This window comes from Bidens hawaiensis, unplaced genomic scaffold (genome assembly GCF_021521415.1).
Source record: "Bidens hawaiensis isolate Kalapana, Puna unplaced genomic scaffold, B.hawaiensis_p1.1 tig00034598_1, whole genome shotgun sequence".
Taxonomy (NCBI): domain Eukaryota; kingdom Viridiplantae; phylum Streptophyta; class Magnoliopsida; order Asterales; family Asteraceae; genus Bidens; species Bidens hawaiensis.
In genome coordinates, this window is record NW_027505330.1 from 65,508 (window position 1) to 84,446 (window position 18,939).

An 18,939-nucleotide genomic window follows, 5' to 3' on the forward strand; every position below is an offset into this window, starting at 1 on the left:
TCTCCCCCTTTTCTCTTGACAAACAGCGTGCTATCGATCTTTCCTCTTTCGAACCCATTTTCAAGCAAGTAATCGGACAAGGTTGCGTATCAGGCACGAGGGGCCTGATGTAGCCCATATAAAGCTTTACTCAGTTTGTACACATGATCAGGAAAATCTGGGTCAGGGAATCCCGGAGGTTGTTCAACATACACCACCTCATTGACTTTACCATTAAGGAAGGCACTTTTCACATCTAACTGGAACACTTTCATCTCTTTGTGTGCAGCAAATGCCAAAAATAGTCGAATTGCCTCCAATCTTGCCACAGGAGCAAATACTTCATTGTAGTCGATTCCTTCTTGCTGATTAAACCCTTTTACTACCAGTCTTGCCTTGTTCCGTATGATTATCCCTTTCTCATCTCTCTTACATTTAAACACCCACTTTGTACCGACAGCAATTACATTCTGTGGTTTTTCAACTAATTTCCATACTTCCATCTTCTCAAACTGTGCTAATTCTTCTTGCATGGCTTCGACCCACGAGCTATCCTTTAGAGCCATTTGATAATTCTTCGGTTCAATCTGGCTGATGAAGCAGGTGTACAAGCATTCATTTATGATACCCATGTCTTTAATGCTCGCGTAAACACATGTGTGTTCATCCAAACTTCTTCTTGTTTGAACACCGTCAGACAGATTACCTATCACGTTCTCCAAAGGGTGATTTTTGTGAACTCTAGTAGTCTGAACCAGACCGACTTCCAGATTGTTTTCTAAATTCAAAGAAAGTTCATCAGTGGGTGATTGATGTTGAGAGTGAAATGGATTGTAGAATTCTTCTTCAGTAGAGGCAGCAGGAGTATCAACAGCACTTGACGAGGAAGGTTGACTTTCATCGTATCGCGGACGTTGCACAATATTTTCCTCCTCGTCATACAGAATCTGTGAAGCAATTTTCTCATCAACTTCTGCAAAATCCAAGTAAGGCATATTAAAAAATTTGAACAGTTTATCATAGTCGAAAGCTTCAGCGGGTCCCATGCTAGGCCTTGGTGATTTGTAACTCGTAATGTCAGTGTTACATACCACCTTAACCTTGTTGTTCGATAAATTAAAGACTCTTCTGTTGGGAGTCCCAACAACATATCCGACTAAAATACCTTTGTCGGCTTTCTCACCAAATTTTGAGTTTGTCTTTAGTATCGAACATGGGGACCCGAAAGGTTCGAGACCATTCAAGTTTGGCTTTCTACCATGCATAAGTTCATAACAAGTTTTATTTAATCTTTTAACAGTTAAAACACGATTAAGGATATAACAGGCTGTGGCAACAGCTTCAGCCCAGAACACCACGGGAAGTTTAGCATCTACCAGCATGGTTCTGGCTCCTTCGATTAGCGTTCTATTCTTCCTCTCAGCTACCCCATTTTGTTGCGGAGTATACGGGGCGCTGTACTGATGTTCTATCCCTTTCTGTAAGCAGAACATCTCCATCTGATAGTTATTGAACTCTGTACCATTATCACTCCTGATGTACTTAACCTTTCTCCCAACAATATTTTCAACCTTGGTAACCAAGTTAATTACCAACTGAACTGTCTCATCTTTTGCCTTCAGAAAGTATAGCAAAGAGTATCGAGAGTAATCATCGGTTACAACCAAGCAGTATGACGTTCCACCTAGAATCTTTACATTCACGGGACCAAAGAGATCCATGTGGAGTAGGTCTAGGGTACTGACAATTGAGTTAACCTTCTTGAAGTGATGAGGTTTTTTGTGTTGCTATCCTTTCTTGCACGACAAACATTGATCTTCAAAGTTAAAATTCTTCAAGGGAACACCAAGCACCAGCACATTCTTGACAATGTAATTCATTTTGCGAAGATGTATATGTCCCATTCTTCGATGCCATAACTCTGACTCAGACTCAGTTTCCTTTGACAGAAGACATGACACTTCTGTTGACCTCATATCCATTACATACGTGTTCTTTTCTCATGGAACTTTCATCACCACCCAGGCCTCTGGTATCTTGTAACCAGGATAAAGAATGATTGCCTCATTTTTAGTAAAATGCACTGTGTATTCTTTGTCACAAATCTGAGACAAACTCAACAAGTTATGCTTCAACTCTTCCACAAAATTCACCTTCTCTAACTTCATTCTTCCATTTGTCATAGTTCCAATACCACTGATTCTACCTCCACTCTCTCCAGCGAAACTAACCCTTCCTCCTTGAACAGATTTCCAGTCACGTAACAAATTCTTGTTACCAGTCATGTGCCGGGAACAGCCACTGTCAACAACCCACATATTGTTTACAGCCCTGTTTGACTATTCCTGCACAATTAAAGAAATAGATTAAAATCTGGGGACCCAAGACCTACTGGTCTTGGGTCGATTAAATCTGTTGATCGGCATCCAGTACTTTGGTTGCCCAAAGTCAGTTTGAGGATGATTTCTGTAAGTTCTGAAAGGAAACCTTCTAGAGGATTGGCTACGAGGCCATCCAAACCTTAGTGAATTAACTGAATTATAATTGTTGGTTTGGTAGTTAGCTGGGAAAAATGAGACCGATTTCTTTGAAATCTTTGATTAGTCCAATGTCTGAAATTTGGTGTGTTCGCATTCTTACCAGTATCATAATTAATATTCGTTGTATTCTCAGTTTTCGGAGGCCCCATACCTCTAAATTTTCTCTGGTTTAGAGGACAATCAGCAATAAGGTGTCCTACTTGATTGCATCTGAAACAACTTCTGTTTTCAACTTTCGTTTCAACAGTTGTTGCAGATGTCGAGGTTGCATTACTACCCGTTTGTGTAACATATGGTGGGACAAACGGATTTAGGGAAGAGTTCTTTTCATCGGGCTTATATTCCTCCCCACGTTTTAGTAACACTACCTCTTCTTTTATCTCACCCAATTCGGATGACTTGTCCGAATTTGATGAGACAGAGCTAGGGACAGAGATCGCAACGTTAGAACTTGACTTGCTCGTCTCGCTCTTATTAACTTCAGGTTCTTTAGTAGAAATTTTGATTGGAACTGTCTGACTAATCTCAACATTCGCAGGTTGCTGATTACTAGGATTATAAGTATAGTTATTGTTATACGGTGGTGGAACTTCAGAAAATCCAATTCCCTCTTTGTTAACCGGGGAACGTTGAACACTTATGATGTGATCTAGCATTGCTGATGAATTTCTAAATTATTAATTTTTCTGTTTAGTTCTACCACTTTTACCTGGTAATCAGCTATCTGTTTATCTTTTTCAGCAATTAGTTTGGTTTTTTCTTCTAACACTTCATAACTAAGATCAATTACTTGTATTTTTTCAGCTAGACTGGCTTTAAGACTTCTGATATCCTTTTCACTAGCTTTTATTTTTACCGAGTAACTGTTTTCTCTAGTTTTAGTATAGTGATGATCTTCTTTTAAGGTTTTAAATTGTGTGTCCAAACTAACAAACTGATCAATTATTGTTTTCAATTGTTCAGATAGATTTTCACATTGTTCACAATGAAGTTCAGAACTTATCTCAGAGAGCTGATCGTTCACTTCTGCTATATATGCTTGATTTTCTCCCGTCTCCTTTTCACTTCCTCCAGTTTCCATGTTTACCAAATTAGCCTGTTCGAACACTTCCTCAACTTGTATATTCCAGTTGTATCCACCATTCTGTCTAAATACCATAGCCCTATTCTCACTACCTCCCCCATTCTGTTGTGTAGGCCTGTTCTGACTTCGTTCGACTCTCTCATTTGTACATTCCTTAGCAAAGTGACCATTTTGTTGACAGTTGTAACATCGAACCTTTGATTTATCAAACCCTGGTCTTTCTCCAACGAACTTTCTACCCGTTTTCTTCATGAATCTCTTTACCCTTCTTACTATCATAGCCATCTGCCACTGCAGGTCCATCTCTTCCAAATCATCAGCATCGATCTGATCATAGTCTTCATCCAAAGTTGCAGGGTCGACTATTTTACCTTTGATGTAGTTCTCATAAGATGCAATGAATGATGCATATAGAGAAAACTGTTGTTCAGCTGATTTAACACTCATGGGCATCTGTGAGTAGTTGTAGCTTGGAACATTTGACGAGAAATTTCCAGTTGTGGCTTGAGGTTTTGAAGGATTACTACCTCCTGCTACGAAACATACGTCGCCATCCATATTGAGAATCACATGACCATCACGAGTTGAGTTTGAGTTTGATTCTCCCTTTGAGTAGTAGGCAGAGGATTCTGATTTTGAACTTGGCTTGGAGTGACTTTCGCACCATACATTCCCGGATCCTGAACCTGATCAGTTGGTGTCTCCTTCCGAACCATGTGAAGTTCAAAATTTCGTAACTTATAGACCGTTGTTTCCAAATCAATCTTGGCAAAGTCTTTATCTTCTCTCATCAGAACAGTGTACATTTCCCATTTCAGTGGAAGAGCATCAAGAAGTTTCTCTACTATCTCTTCTTCCTTGTATTCAATGGAGTAATTACTAAGTTCGGTCATCAAGTGATAATATCTTGTGATGATATCGTCAAGTGATTCATTTTTCAAATACTTGAATACAGAGAATTGGGTTTTTAGCAGCTTTGTCTTGGAAGCACGTATCCCCACATTACCTTCATATCTATTTTCTAGTGCTTCCCATAGCTCTCTAGCAGTTTTGTACTTCTTGAAGGTATGAAGAATCTCTTGTAGAAGAGCCATTGTTATTGCTGCATGAGCTTTACTCTCTCCCTCATACATTTTCTTTTCCTCCTCTTCCATCTTACTGTACTTCTTAATTTGTTCACGACCTTCAAAAAGGATGTTGGTGGAATGTATCCTTCTTGAATGCAAACCCACATCTTAGCATCTTGATACTTCACATACTGTTCAAACCGATCTTTCCAAGCAACGAAATCGGTACCCTTAAGCATTTTTGGAGCTTTAGTTGCTGAACCGGCTTCAACCTCCATTTTTACCAGTTCTGTAATGTTTATTGAAGTCATAGTTGGAAGAAACACGACTCAAAATACAAAGAAAGTATATATATATATATATATATATATATATATATATATATATTTAAACAGTGACCAGATAGCGAAGTTATTATTACTTCGCTTGAGTTATCTTCGCTTGGGTTAACTTCGCTCGGGCTTAACTTCGCTTGGGCTTAACTTCGCTTTCACAGTAACTTCGCTTAAACCTTATAAGTTCGCTTAAACCCTACGTAAGATGACGGCAAATTCGCCTGATGAACACGAGGTTTTGCAGGTTTTAATTGGATGTATTGCGAGGTATGCGAAGGTGTTTTGGGGTATATTTGATGGTGGGAGATGGGCAAGACACAAAAACTAAGTATTTCAACGTAAACTCGTTCCGCGAATAGTCGAACGGAACGATCTTAACACCAGTGTGATAATCCCGAACCACACAATCACGAGCAAATGCTCTGATACCAATTGTAGGTTCCAGCCGGATCTACACAGGAGTATCTCGTAACACGAGGGTACGGAATCCCCACGTAATACGATACGAGCGTAAGATAGATAATATGTTGAACCGATAAACAAACATACGTTACAATACTAATAAACACGATTGTATTGCAACACTTCAACACGTGATATCTATAATCACTAATACACGTTCGTCCTTAGCCTCATTAAACCAAAGCCGAAGTTGAGGTATATATAAGCCTCGACAACTTCGCCTAACATACTAGGAGAAGTTGTCATAACTTCGCTTGTCTCCAAGTTTGCCTACATCACAGGCGAACTTGTGTAAAACAATATTCAAAACCAAAACAAACAATCTAACACGATTACAGACACATACAAAACACTAGATACTGAACTAATGACATTATGCACCAACAGTTAGTGTTATTAAACTTCATATATCGATTATCGGATTTAAGTTCGTTAATAACCGGTTTTATATATATTTGGTTATATACATTAGAACGAGTTTGGTTTTAAATTGTTGTTTAAATTATGGAATTGGTTTGTTAACATATTGTGTTTCGGGATTTGGATTTTTGAGTCGTCTCGTCAAGACCCGAGTTCGAGTCCCCCGTTAAAACCGATTTTGTGTTATTGTTGTTAAAGGTTGTATAATTAGTATAAAACCATTTAATATATAAAACTCATTATTTATAACGATTATTATCATATTTACTATTATTATCATTATTATTATAAATATTAAAGTTGCTATTATTATTTATAAAGATCATATTACTAATTATTAAAATCATATTTCTATCATTTATTTATTAACATTATTATTATTATTAACTAGATGGTTTTTATTATTATTATTATTACTGTTAATATTATCCACTTGTTTTTATTGAACCAAAACCCATGTCGGGCCTAGTTGTCGCTTCACGTCATTAATACTCGAGTTACATTTTTATCACTAATACTATTAGAATTACAATGTTATAAGTATTAATTATTATCTTTAATATGGCACATATAATTTTCATAATAATAATAATTATTAGTAAAATTCTTAAATCTATTAATAATGTATTCAACGACGAAGGTAATTGGTATTATATTTATTATTGTTGTTACTATTATTAGTTTTAACAACAATACTCAACTGGTAGTATTATTATTATGTATTATTATCATCTTTACCTTATATATCTATATCTATATCTATATATATATATATATATATATATATATATAAAACTTATTCTAAAATCATTATTATCATTTCTATCCTTATTATTAATAATATTATTTTTTTTAAATTATTAATTAAGTACGAGTCCCTAATCATTAACAAATTAACCGGTAATCCGATTAACAACCGAACCTTCTTGTCCAATGTTTCCAGTATAGTTTCATTATGGTTTCAAGTTCATTAATATATTTTATTTCGTTTTCAAATAGATTTCAAGTCGGATTTGTTCGTTTCGTTTACAAGCTTTCTATATGTCGATCATTTATTATTTTCCCGATTCGTCAATCGAGGTGAGTACTTTCATACCCCGTTTTCCATCTTTCGATTTGGGGTGACATTTCATACCTATCAAACTAAATGCTTTATCTACTTGAATCTTAAACCCACAAACGTGATTGTATACTTTACTTAAATAATTGCTCGATTTGGTTTTCTATGCTTACATGCTTATTTGCCTATGTGTTTATCGCTTTTGGATGGTGGAACTATAAATCCTAGACCATTTGACAACCCCTCATGGCAAGGTGTCGTTAACGTAATGCAATTAACGATAACTATTAGGGTATGTTTAGTTGAAAGGAATGGAATGAAGGGGGAATGGAATGGAAGAAGGAATGGAATGGACAAAGGAATGAAATGGATCATTACCATTCCTTTGTCTTTTTTTGTTAACATATGAGAATGAAATGAATAATTACTTTATGTTGTTTGGTATCCGAAAATTTTTATGAATGAAATAGAAATAATAAAAATATTTCTATCCCAATATATATACTCCATTACAAAAAAAAACAAAAAAAAAAACTGAAATGGCGATGGTGGTGGTAGCTCTGGAGATGAAAATGGTGGTGGTGGTGGCGACGGTGGTGGTGGTGGTGGCGGCGGTCAGGCGGCGGGGGTGGTGGTTGTGGTGGTGGTGGTCAAGCGATGGTAGCATTAGAAGTGATGGCAGTGGTAGGGTTGTGATGACGGTGGTGGTGGCCAGGCAGTGATGGTGGTGGTGGCGGTTATGGTCGGGTGGCGATGGTGACAATGGTTGTCGTGGCTATGGAGACGATGGTGGCGTGGTAGCTTTGGTGGTAAGGTGGTGGTGGTGGAGGTGGTGATGGCGACGGTGGCGGTCAGGTGGTGGTGGCGGCGGAGGTGGTGGTGGTGATGGTGGCGGTGGTGGTTAGATGATGGTGGTGGCTATGGTAGTGGTGGTGGTGGTGGTAGTGGTTGTTGTTAGATGATGGTGTTGTTGAGAAAGTAGGTTGAATGAGGAATGGAATGAAAAAAAAGAAGGGGGGGTGGGAAGGAATGGTTTTGATTGAATGAGATTCTGAGTGTAATGGATGATTCCATTCCATTGTGCAACCAAACATCTCTTATTTCATTCCTACGTAATGAATCATTCCATTCCGCATGTCATTACTACATAACAAACGCTACCTTAAATCCTAGACTACTTGGCAACCCCTTGTAGCTAGGTGGTGCTAATGTGTTTAGCAACTGTCTATAAAATCCTAAACTATTTGGCGACCCCTTATAGTTGGGTGTCGCTAACTTGTTAGCGATAACTATTTTATCCAAGTTGTTGCTTTTATTTATCGTTACGTATACAAGTTTTGTGGCATTTTATTACTATATAATTAAAATCTATTTTACAACAACTTTCATTATGCATTTTTGCTTCATTATAAATTTTCACCAATAAAACTTGCATCTTGTGATACAACTCGTTTTAAATTTCTTATGGTAGTTTCGCTTTAATTTTCCAAGAAAATTCGCAAACTTATAGTTTGTAACTTTCTTGAAATCCTCATGCAAAACTTCATAGAAATTTAAAAAAAAAAAAAATCTTTTACTTGTGATTTCTCGATTTACAATGCTGGTCATTTTAACTTACCATGATATTCTTCATTACACGATATTAAGTAACGAACTTGGTAAAAAAATAAATAAATAAATAAACTTTCATTACGCATCTTTGTATTCCTAAAACGACATTCATCATTCAATATTGAGACCTAATAACAAATTTTAACATTCAATTCACGTATCTTAAATTTCCTCATAAAAATATATATATATATAAAACATAAAATAAAAATAAAAATTATTTTAATCTTTATAAAATAAATTTTGTGTGATTCACACGCTCGAATCTCAAAAATTCTGTTTATATAATATATACATTCATTTATATATATATATATATATATATATATATATATATATATATATATATATATATATATATATTAACTTGTAATTTTTATTATCAAAATTTTCATGCTCAAACATTATTTATAAATTATGATATTTTCAATATAATAATTATTATTAGTCAAGAAAAATCTCCCTGAACGCAACCACAAGTTCCCAAACACCCATATTCCCTCTCAAACTACCGTCTCAAATCAAACCATCCTTTCACTACAAAAGCTTTCCACATACTCAAGTCTTTCCTGAATATGAACGAAACTTAAACATCCAAAAGTATACCCTCACCAACTCAAGCCCCATGCAAAAGCCAAGATGTACAACATTAACCCAACAAAAAGCCTAAAATACCGACACTCCCACGCCACGAAAACCTATCAAACTCACTATCCTAATACTTCAAAAATACCGACAAACACACTCACGAATACCTTGAACATATACAAACCAAAGCTTACCCAACTATGACTCAAATTCTTCGACCCATGCTATGTCAATTCACCAAACCATATCGCCACACCGTTTCCATCCAACCATAGAGTTGATGTCAAAATAGTAACCCGAACACTCCTTGCAAAATACATGTATAAACTAAATCTCAACCCAAGCTAGTCAAGGTCGACTTAACCAACCCAACAACTTACCCGAACTCAAATAAGCAAGCATCATCCTAATAGCCCAACCTCTGCTTACACAAATCATCCAAGCCTAACCCACTTAACAAACCCCATCGATTCAACTCAAGAAAACTCAACTACCCAAGCCGACCTAAACACTCTCACTTACTACTAAATTTCTAACCCATTCACCGTACGAAGCCTATAACCCCACCCTACGCATGCAAGCTTCGTTTTTCCCTAAAATTCGTTATATATATACAACTAATGTATTTATAACGACCTCATGTGTTCAAATAATCACTTTTAAATTATACGCTCTAAAAATATGTATATATATGTATATATTGTATTGCCATGACAACAAAAATTTGATTATGAGGATTTATTTTCAAAGGTTGTTAAACGATTGTGTGTTTGATTCCAGGATTTTAAATATTGTCACCTAAGGTGATAAATAACTCTATAAATACGAGGTTTCATTTTGAATGTTGAATGAGGAAATTATTTAGTAATAAATTACAACATTCCTCATATTGCATTAACTCAATGACTATGGCTTTACAAATCTTTTAGGACGCATTTATAAATATTTTATATTGTTATACAAATTTTTGCTCAATAAAGATTTACGCAAACTATTACTTCTTATTATCGCAAGCATTATGTTATAAATATTTTTTTTTACCACAAACGCTTATTGTATACAAATTCCTTTAACAAATTGGACTTACAAGATTTACATTTGATAATGATCAAAACGTTTCTCTAGCTACGCGATACCGCGATATATTGATATTATTATATTCATTTTCTTGGAAACAATAAAACGACTTTACTTGAGATTTCATTTTCGATGTTATTCTTATATTTTCAATGAGCATATAAAATGTGATTTACATATTTAGTCATTAATTCGAGTCACACAATTATTGGGATTTTCTTTTCACTTGATGATATGTTTCGATGTCAATATTATATCATATTTGGTGTTTTGATTTTCGCGACCGAATGCAAACTATTCAATAGCAATTTGTGTAATACTTTCAAAACTTTAACTTCGCCAAAAATCTCGTTTACCTTTTAAACGATATTTTCATGACTATGTTATTTATATTTGAGCATTTATGTAAATGCGATTCTATACATTATTCTGTACCATTTCATCTAATCTATTAACGGCCTATGTGTGGCTGTCTACAAGTTTTGGCGCTATTAGAAACCATTATTATAATGACTGTAAGTCCCCCCGGGGCGTCGCTAATCGATACGAGATCTGCACAATGTCTAGGAGTGCGGAATCCTCCTAGACTCGCTTATGGTGTTATAGACGAAGAACACGATTACACACAAACAAATACACGAATGGGATAAACGAATCTGCAGATCCTTTATATAATAACCAAACCACGTTACATACCGAACAAAAACAAAAACACGGCCGACCCGAGGTGTCGCGTCTGCCCACACGACTCGCCCTCTCTCTTACTCTCTCTAAACAATGACAGCTACACAAATACTCTCACTTTTCTGGATTCTAAACCCTAAACAAGACACACACATATATATATAGATAAACCAACTTCGCGGGCTTGGGCTTGGGCCTGTAGGCGAAGTTGTTCTAACTTCGCCTAGGGTGAAGTTGTTCTAACTTCACCACTTCATCTCCGCTGGTCAGAATTGCATAGAGACGGTCACAAAATGCACCAACAGACTCCCCTTTGACCGTTGCTCTCAATTCTGACAAACACAAAAGATCATCTGTTACAAAACATGCACCAACAGACTCCCCCTTAACTGATGATCTTCAGTTTTCTTCTTCTGGTAGGACTCGATTGCACTGTGATCTTCAAACTTGAACTTCACATATACATGCAACATCCATCTTGTCTTCAACCAGCCATGTCTGAAACTGTCTTGTAGCTCTACAAATCTACCAATCATCCGGCGTCTTCCATATCAGATCTCCCCTTCAGTGAAACTGTCTTGTAGCTCCACAAATCTACCAAGCTCCCCTTTCATTATGGTTTCAAGTTCATTAATATATTTTATTTATTCGTTTTCAATTAGCTTTCAAGTCGGATTTGTTCGTTTCGTTTACAAGCTTTCTATATGTCGATCATTTATTATTTTCCCGATTCGTCAATCAAGGTGAGTACTTTCATACCCCTTTTTCCATCTTTCGTTTTGGGGTGACATTTCATACCAGTCAAACTAAATGCTTTATCTACTTGAATCTTAAACCCACAAACGTGATTGTATACTTTACTTAAATAATTGCTCGATTTGGTGTTCTATGCTTACATGCTTATTTGCCTATGTGTTTTATCGCTTTTGGATGGTGGAACTATAAATCCTAGACCATTTGGCAACCCCTCATGGCAAGGTGTCTTTAACGTAATGCAACTAACGATAACTATTAAATCCTAGACTACTTGGCAACCCCTTGTAGCTAGGTGGTGCTAATGTGTTTAGCAACTGTCTATAAAATCCTAAACTATTTGGCATCCCGTTATAGTTGGGTGTCGCTAACTTGTTAGCGATAACTATTTTTCTAAGTTGTTGCTTTTATTTATCGTTACGTATACAAGTTTTGTGGCTTTTTATTACTATATACTTATATGCTCAAACTTATGAATTGTTCACCAACCTTTGTGTTGACAAACTTTATTTCATGAAATGTTACAGGTTTGACTTTTGTTGACTCGAGGACTTGATGAAAGCGTTACCAAGACTATTAGGATATTAGTAAAACGAACAATATAATTGCTACTTGTATTCAACCTTGTTTGCGTGAACGAGATGTGTTGTTTATTGATTTGTTGAAATAAAATGAGTTAAATAAATATTGTCACTTTAAATAGTGTCTTGTGTTTTTGGGCAATCGGTTGCACCCAGGCATATTCCGCCGCCTTTGGTCGGGGTGTGACATAAAACGTTCAATAGGAGTTTTCAAAGTTTCATTATCAACATTTTCATCAAATTTTTTATTTCTACGAATAATGCGTTTCTCACGAAAAATAGGTTCAATAACAATATCTAAGGCAATTTTCTCAGCTTCAATCTTAGCATTTTCAAACCCTTCATCTCTTCAAAATAACAAATAAGTCCATCTAGTTGTTTAATAGCATCATCAACACACATGTCTTTCGCTTGTAAGTTTTTACTAACTATATTAGTAGCATGCAAAACATCATACCAAATAACCATTGCTAAAAAAAATTCAAAACTTTCAAACTCACTTTCAATTAACGATTTAGCTTCACTTTTACTTTTAGGATCGCTACCATCATATACTTCCAATATTGCTTCTCTTAGTTGTGGAGCTTGAAACCTAATTGCTTTAACACTTTCTAATCGTCTTTCCCAAGGTGTTTGTGATAATTGTTTAAGAGTTAAATTTGGTATATTATCTTGCAAAATTTTCCATCTTTTAGGGGTTGACGCAAACATACAATAAACACGTTGTATTGAACCAAAAAACTCTTCAGCTTTAGTACATGAGTTAGCCATATCAGAAATTTCTAAATTCAAACTATGAGAACCACATGGTGTATAAAATGCTCTAGGATTAATATCTAAGAAACGTTTTTGCACTCCTTGATGTTTACCTTTCATATTTGATCCATTGTCATAACCTTGACCTCTAATGTCATTCACATCAAGTCCTACTTTATCAATTCCTTCAATAATAGCATAAAAAGACCTTTACCGGTTGTATCAACTACTATTAAAAACCCTAGAAAGTATTATTTAATTTGTATCGGAGTTGACGAAATATATAAACGTCGTAAAATAACGGACATTTGTTCTTTATGACTTATGTCGGGAGTACAATCAAGTATAATTGAAAAATATTTAGCTTCTTTAACTTTTTAACAATTTTAGTTTTTATTTCATTTGATAATAAATCAATTAGTTCGTTTTGCGTATTGTGTCCAGATAATGACTATGAATTTCATTATTAGTTATCCGTCGTAAATGTTCTTGCATTATTAAATCAAATTCCGCAATCATCTCAATAATACTTAAAAAGTTACCATTGTTTTCTTCATAAAGTTTTTCATTTGTCCCACGAAATGATATATTCTTCTTACCAAAAGTTTTTACAACGACGAAAATTCTTATTAGCACGTTTCTCCAATGTTCCTTATCTTTATTTATTTGATCTTGAGTTATTTTATCAATTGTTTTATTTTTCGCCAATCTTGTTTCTAACCCAAACCATGTGCTCATATTGATCATTATATGTTCTTTACTTGATTCATGTAACTTTAGTTTAGCACTCATATTTTTCCAACCTTTACTACTGTTTTTTGCTAACTTACTTTACACAAATTTACATCAAATAACTTAGAACAAAAACAAAACACTCTATCTAACTATTTTAAGTAAAGCAACCATTTTATTTCATATGTTTCCCCATTTGCCATCATTTGCATATAAAAAAAAGGATTAAAGTTTCTAGAGAGTTCATCTTTTGGAAAATCATAATCATAAACTTTTAATGGTCCTTCTTCTACAAGTAAATCTCTTAGCTTTGTATTAATATTAGTCCATTGACTTGGATCATCGAAATTTATAGGTTCAACGTTATTATTTTCATCATCATTTATAGGTTTTTCATCAATATTATTATTTTCATCAATGTTTATGGATTCAGTGTTATGAGGCTGATCTTCTTCTACATTGAGAGGCTCATCACTATTTATATTATCTGCATTACCATTTGAAGGTTCATCACCATTTACATGTTCATTATTTTTATCTTTAATGGTTACATATTTTAGCAAAGAATCTTTAAGTGATTTCTTTTCAGCTTCTATTTTCTGTTTCTTTAACCTTTTAGAATGACCCGATTCAAACTTTCGAATTCTGTTTGACATTTTAAAAAAATCTAAGTATCTAATGTAAATAATCTAAAATTCTAAGTATCAACAAATAGCATAAAATTCACAGAAGGTCTAAGTAGCAAAAATCAGGAACTAATGAACTATGCACAATTTATAAACGAATTCAAAATAGAAATTAGTAGGCTGTTGCGTACCTTTTAGGCTTCAAAATCAGTTCAGTAGAATTTGTAGTCAAGCCTTCAGCCTTGGCACCAAATAAATCAAATTAGGAATTGGGGCTTCCGGCTTCAAATCACACCTTCGAATTAGGGCTTCCATTTTTATGATTTCAGATTTTAAGAATCAAAATCAAGCCTTAGAATTAGTAAATTTCAAATTCAAGTGCTCAAAATAGATCTTACAATCAATTTGGGGTAGATAGAATATGGAGAATTTTTCATCTTTAATATTCAATAACACAATAGACACAATGATGAAATATGAACGTTGGAGGCTTGGAACTTGTAATTTACCGGTCGCTTCAGTTTCTTGCAGCCCTAGCTTCTGATCTGTCGTCCATCCTTTTGTTGTTGTTTTTTCTTTTTTTTTAACCCTTTCAAGGTTCACGTAACATAATAGAAAGTTTTGGGCCTTGACTTTCATTTAGTGTGTGGCCCATTTTAACAATAGAAAGAAATTGGGCTTTTATTTAAGTTTGTGGCCCATTTTTAACATATATATTACATACAGATATAAGAATTGGAGGCCTAACAAAATTGGAGGCCCAAGGCAACGACCTGACTTGGCTGGCCCATGGGCCGGCCCTGCTACTGTGTTTGATACTAAATAGGCTTTGGGTTACCCCAACTGCCAAGTCAGTATGTTGTATGTTGGCTAGACACCTACATAAAAATTCATTTAATCTAGTTTCTGATCATTCCATTCCTACTTAGAATTTTTCGTAGAAAAGAATTTCACATTTTTATGATAGAAATTATTTGCCTTATCTTATTATTGGTTTCTAGTATAAGAGAAATAAATTAATATGAAAGTGATCTATCCACGATTTAGAAAGCTATTCGGGATTATATCAAAAACAAGAAACCTACAAACCCAAATACATCATTTCTACAGGAAAAAAATCTCTAATTGTGCATATTCATTTAAAAAGTAACCTATTTAGAAAAGTTCCCATCTATGCAAGATCGAGCCTATTCCAAGTTTTGTAGACACAAATCTCTACCTTCGCCAGCCACTAGCAATGGGTAACATTCAATGGTTGTTCATGTTATGGGGGCTTACATTGCCACCATTTGTACGTTCATAGTCGTTGATTTGATCTTTAAGCAAATACTCACTCTCATCTTCATTTGAACTACTCCGTACCCATGGGTGTTTTTGTGAGGTCGAAGCTATAATACCTTGGAGCTCGATTGCTACTTCCTTCATGGTTGGCCTTTCATCACCTTTAAGGCGTAAGCATCTCTCTGCCAGCCTTGAAACTTGGATGATGTTGCTGGGAACATCATTTAGTTGCAAGCGTTCATCAAGAACTTGGAAGAGCCTCCCCTCTTTTAGATAATCTAGAAAATAGATAGCTAGATTCCTTTGTTCTTCTGGCCTATCAAAGCTAAGAGCCTTTTTTCCAGTTAAAAGTTCCACTAGTACCACCCCAAAACTATATACGTCACTCTTATCTGTGAGTTGATTTGTTTGCAAATACTATGGATCTAAGTAGCCTAATGTTCCTTGCACTACAGTGCCAACTCAATCTGATCGATAGGAATTAGCCTAGATGCTCCAAAATCAGCTACTTTTGCTACATAGTTATCATCCAAAAGGATATTCATTGGCTTGACATCGCGATGGATTATTGGAACAGATGCTGCAGAATGTAAGTACGAAAGTGCTTCAGCTGTCTCCGTTGCTATTCTAAGTCGGATATCCCATGTGATAGTTGATGACTTGCCTTTATTGTGAATATGATCAGAGAGAGTGCCATTTGGAATGAACTCGTAAACCAATAACGGGATTTCTGTTTCCAGTCAACATCCAATCAGCTTCACGACATTCCTATGATTTATTTGGGACAGGATAACCACTTCGTTGATAAATTGTTCTATTTGATCTTGTGTTTGATCGGCTACTTTTGACTTCTTTATGGCAACTATTCTATTATCAGAAAGAACTCCTTTGTAAACGGTTCCAGAACCGCCCTTACTGATAATCCTGCTTTCATCATAGTTATTAGTTGCCTTCTTTAGCTCCTCTACCGTTAAGACTCTAGCTTGATCATGAGAACCCCCATCTCCAGAAAGTCGTTGCTGCAACATTAATCCACCGTTTTGTTTGAAGAATTTTTCTCTCAGCATAATAAGCTTTCGCCTCTTGAGCACCAAATACAACCAGGTGACTAATATAAGGAGAAATATAGCAGAACTTGTGATACCTGCAACGGCAAAAGCTAACATAAGCACGGATCGATAGATGCTGATTTGATTTATTAGATTAGCTTAAGATATAAACTGAATACAAATTTTGTGATTATTTACCTACAACTAATTTTATAATTGTAGATTGATCAGCAATGCAGCCTCTTCCATTTTTTCTACCATCTCCAGAGTAACCTTTTCGACAAGTACACGTATAGTTTCCTTCGGTATCAACGCACTGATCATCAAGTTCGCAATCATGACTTCCTTGTTCACATTCATTAATATCTATAGAATAACCAAGTGTCAATCATTTGATTAAGATGAAAATATATTAGAATAAAAGGCATACAAAAATGTGAAATTAAAACTTACTCTTGCAATCACCTGCAACATAAGGGTTGCCTTCATAACCTTCAAGGCAACGACAACGATATCCGGAACCTCGATAACCTTGATCACATTCTCTGAATCCCGTGCATAAAAAGTTATCTGTCTTCTTCGCTTCGTCACAAGTCAAGTCTCCAATTGCCCAATCAAGTAACATTGGCATCTTGTTTACACTATCAAAATCAAGCAGGTTAGTTGTAGAAAAACTAAACTTCCCTTCTTCAACAAAAAATCCATAGCTAAAAGGATTGAAGTCCGATATATTTGTATGGTTGTTAAAGCTACGAAGAGTCATATTAAAAGATTTAAGTCCTTCTGGCACCGCTACTTCACAGCACCCAACTCCCGAGCAAGATCCGTTGGTAAGCAGGCTGTTTCTACCACATGTAGAAATGCATCCTGTACCATCTATCTCATTCCCTCTTCTTCCTCTGAAATATGCATATGTGTCACACCCGATGGCAACAAATTTGTTCTTGTTAGAGATGCGGAAATCCCTCAACCAAAAAAATGGTTGGTTTCTTCCGACTCGGCCAGAACTATTGTAGCAATCACGGCCTACAAACATCATAATCTCCACCTCACTCTTCTCCGTCGACATATTTGAAATAACAATATTGTTTCTGCTTTGTCCAAAGAATGGTATTGGTTCTCCGGATGACCGGTTACAAGTTACGAGGAAATCAGAACTGTAGTAGCATCCCTCACCCGAACCAAATGGGAAAGTAATATTCACATTGCCACAAGAACTTTCACAAGCTGGTCTATCTTGAGCACTTGCTGTCCCCAAAGCTACAATTGCTGTAACTGCTAGTAGTGTTTTTAAATGCATAGCTGATTTCTGTGTGTTGTTAGTTTGTGTTTTGGGTATTTAATTGGGGATGTGTGTATTTAGCATCCTACACATATTAATTATGCATGTATATATATATATATATATATATATATATATATATATATATATATATATATATATATATATATATATACCTGCCATGAAGACTTGGTCATTTTTCAATTTATCCACTAGTCAAGGGTTGAAGGTCATTGGAACACTTTGTCTTTGTACAATTTATTTTGGTGAGAAAAGAAATAAAGCGGACAGATGGATGGATAAAATAATAAAAAACCAGTATTTTGATTCAGTAAATGATACCATTCAACCTTAAGATGGGTTAGAAAAATCTCAAATTCAGACATATGATAGTGATGGTTGTTGTCATTTATGCTAACGTGTCTTCAAGCATATATTTAATGGTCATTTAGGAAGAAAATCAAGGTTAGAGCTAAACGTCATTGTCTTTGAAATAACATACGTGTGCATCCAAAACAAATAAGTTGAACCGACTTTTACAATTTTCCTTTTTTGACTTCTTCCATTTTTTTAAGTTTAATATATTTTTTAACACCGCTTGGAATTATCCAATACCTGAGTGAGCCTTTTAGATACGGGATGAGAACTATCCATACTGATCGATTTTGATGCTCCATTCTTGACTTACCTATGTGTTGGAATCATGGACCGGCTCGGCTAACTCAACGCGGCCGACCGGGTTATGACCCGTGAGAGTTATACCTTGGGTAACGAACGTGAAACCCGCTTAAGTTAGTTAACCGGGTTTGACTTGTTAACGAGATAATAATAGTGGACTGGGCTTGATAGTTAGAGATGGGCTTGGTAGCTCATATTAGCTTAACTAGTTATTATAACTAGTTAACCTAATCATTAGAGGTGGACAAAAGAGAGAATACCCTAGCCACCATATTAACTCTCGCTTGCACTCAA

The 18,939-nt window shown here is 35.4% G+C and overlaps 1 pseudogene; it reads right to left on the reverse strand.

Annotated features, from left to right (window-relative positions):
* Positions 1-15,515: 15,515 nt before the first annotated feature.
* LOC143612465 (wall-associated receptor kinase 2-like) lies at positions 15,516-18,073 on the reverse strand (annotated as a pseudogene).
* Positions 18,074-18,939: the final 866 nt, after the last annotated feature.